The sequence below is a fragment of the Triticum dicoccoides genome, chromosome 3B (genome assembly GCF_002162155.2).
Source record: "Triticum dicoccoides isolate Atlit2015 ecotype Zavitan chromosome 3B, WEW_v2.0, whole genome shotgun sequence".
Lineage (NCBI taxonomy): Eukaryota > Viridiplantae > Streptophyta > Magnoliopsida > Poales > Poaceae > Triticum > Triticum dicoccoides.
In genome coordinates this window covers 366758760-366761998 of record NC_041385.1, presented here as the reverse complement: position 1 = coordinate 366761998, position 3239 = coordinate 366758760, and the positions used below count along the sequence as shown (strand labels likewise).

Genomic DNA, 3239 nt, shown 5'->3' with positions numbered 1-3239 from the left:
GCGAGGACGAGGCGACAGGGTCCGAGCGCCGTGGGGAGGTTCGTCCCCCCCGATCCCGATCTGGATCGGGGAAGGGAAGAGGGACGTGCGGTCGTGGGGAGGGGGAGAGAGGAGTGGGACGAGTGGGAGTGGGGGTTAGGGTTTCTAGGGTGTGGGTGGCCTATAGGCCAGGGGGCGGCCGGCTGGGCCGTGGGGCGGGCCAGCCCGTTCGGGAGGCTGAGGCCAGCTGGGCCACTTGGCCCAGCAGGGGGGGTGTCCTGTTTTCTTTTCCCTTTTTTTTGTTTGCTTGTTTTTTGTTTTCCTTTTTTTTATATATATTTTCTTGTCTCTTTTTAGTTGTAGTTTCTTTTATTTTCAGTTTTATAAAATTACCACTAGTGCCTAATTTGTATTACCAATAAACTACTACGAGATTAATTCTTAACCCATAATAAAATAGCGTTAGCATTTTATAAATTCAATAGGCATTTGTTTAATTGTTTTCACTATTGTTTTAATTGTTTTAGGGCCTTTAAACATTTTATCAAAGTTTGGTTTCTCCACCATAATTACCTATGTATTATTTGGTTCACTCCGAACATTTAAATTTTAAATATTTGAAACTTTTTATTGTTTGCTCGATTTTGAATTTGAAATTCGAACTAGGTTCCGAACTAACGCGAGTTTATCCACAGTAACCGAGGTGACGTGGCATCATTAGCGGGGATTACTGTAGATTAATTACCCGGGCGTCACAGCCATCCTCTTCGTTGCCCCGTAGCGCCGAGCCGTACGCTCATGGCGCTCATGCTCAAACACCGCCGCGCTTCGCCAAGCTCGACTTCGCCACCTACGATGGCGCCGAGGACCCCCTCAACTGGCTCAACCAGCGTGAGCAATTCTTTCGGGGGCAACGCACGCTCGCGTCAGAACGCACCTGGCTTGCCTCATATCACCTTCGGGGCGTCGCTCAGATGTGGTACTACGCCCTCGAGCAAGACAAGGGCGGCATGCCCCCATGGGAGCGCTTTCGTGAGCTATGCCTCCTTCGCTTCGGGCCGCCGATACGCGGGAGCCGGCTGGCGGAACTCGGCCGCCTCCACTTCACCTCCACGGTGCAGGACTTCGCCGACCGCTTTCAGGCCCTGGCGTGCCACGCGCCCGGCATAACGGCTCGCCAGCGGGCCGAGCTCTTCGTCGGCGGTCTGCCGGATCATATCCGCGTCGACGTGGAGCTACGGGGACCCCAGGACCTCCAGACGGCCATGTACTACGCCCGCGCATTCGAGTGCCGCGCGGTGGCCATCCAGCAGGCATCACCGTCCCGGACCGCTGGGTCGCCACCCGGGCCGGACGTTCCCGCGCAGGGTCGGCCTGCTCAGGTTTCCACGGCACCCCTCGCCGCGACCGTGACGCGCCCGTTCCGCCGGCTCACCTCGGCCGAGCAACTCAAGCGTCGCCGCCAAGGGTTGTGCTTCAACTGCGACGAGCCCTACGTGCCTGGCCACGTCTGCCCGCGACCCTTCTACCTGGAGGCCGCAGACTACATTGAGGCCGCCGCCGCTGGCCTCGGCGACCTGCCCGCCCAAGCTGCCGCGGAGGTGTTAGGCGACGGTTGATCACTCGAGGAGTTCCACAAGCGCTTCCCCGTCTTCCAGCTCGAGGACGAGCTGTTTGTGCAGGCGGGGAGAAATGTTATGAGCGGCATATATTACAGCCCCGGCAGTTAGGGGCCTGGCCTAGTTATCTCATCGTGTTAGAGGCTTAGCCCAATTTTATGATTAGGAGGATTATATAAACTCATGTAAGAACCTGTTTTGAGAATAAGCAAGAAGCAATCATAATTGCTCGGCTTCCTTAGGGAGCTGGGAGACCTAACCCTAGCCTCCTCCCCTGCGCCATCTCCTTCCTGCCACAGCTGCCGCCGCCTCCACCGCGCAGGGACGGAGCCCAGCCGCCGGCCGCTGCGCCCTCGCCCTTGTCCTCCTCCATCCTTCCCCTACAATCTCCGCCCTAGAACCGGCAGAACCCTAGCTCCTAACATGAATAGACTCAGAGGTATAGCTCAAGAGGTCTATATGTGATCACAGAGGGAGGCAACAACAGTTTTTGGATAAATTACGGAAGCCAGGACTTGAACTCAAGACCTTAAGCCCTGATACCATGTTAAGCTTCATGCACTAGGGAACTGATGGAAAGGGCTAGGCAATCTACATATACACTTCAACATCGCACACCGCCCTTGGGCTGGCTGCCCGCCTCCTCCACACTGCTCTGCTCGCTGGCTTGCGCACTTTGTTGATGGGCCATGTTGGCCCTTTGCGTCGGCCTGTCCGCTAGTGCAGCGACAATAGCAGTTTAGAAAAGCATGGGCCAACCCCTCCATGCTGCGCTGCTTGCGCACTCTGTTAATGGGCCACGTTGGGTCTCTGCGTCAGCTTGCCAGTGTGGCGGCAATCTGGCTTAGAAAAATAAATGCCTGTCTCTAGGATTTGAACCCAGGACGCAACCTCAAGCGGTATGCACAAAACTACTTGTCTCACGTACCTTTGTGTCAAAGAAGGGAACATATTCTTGATATCTGTTTCCTGTTCCAATATTTTCGTCCGTCACGATAAGTACCGGAAAAATTCAAAGATCTGGTTTTCCTTATCAGCCGTGTCCGATTGTGACTCATGCATGATTGATTTCAATAGCCCAACAATACGTCGTCATGACTTCCGTGCAAAACACAAACACTCACAGCCGCGCCTAACCCTCCTCCTATAAATACAACTGCAGCCGAGCCGCCTCCTTCGCTCCACCGCACTGGAGCTCAACTGCATGTCTAATTTCTTCTTTCAGGTCCAGAATGAAATGAGTGACTAAGAGCAACTCTAGCAGACCCCGCATCCCGCCCCGGCCCGCAAAATAACCGCCAAATTGCGGGTCGGGCCCAGAAAATCCGCACGATCAGACCCCGCATCCCGCCCCGGCCCGCAATTTTTTTTGCGGGGCGCGGCAAATCTTCTCCCCCAACCTCTATCTTCATGGGCTGGGAGGCCGACCCGAGCTGAACCCCTATCCGGCGCGAGATTTGGCGGGAGGGACATTTCCGCGCGCCCTTTCCCGCTCCCCGCACCCTCCGCCACCATTGCCCCCCCCCTCCGCAAGCTCCGGTTCCTCCTTCCCGGCCGTTCCTCGCCGCCATGGACGACCCTGTGCTGTCCCCGTTCACGGTCGAGGTCGCGCATGCTCCTTCCCCTCGGGCGGATCTCGTC

At 56.1% G+C, this 3239-nt stretch overlaps 1 protein-coding gene across 3 annotated transcripts in view; it reads left to right on the top strand.

Moving 5' to 3' along the window:
* LOC119276077 (protein FAM91A1-like) overlaps positions 1-3239 on the top strand; it is a 43726-nt gene that overhangs the window by 13768 nt on the left and 26719 nt on the right. The window lies entirely within an intron of this gene.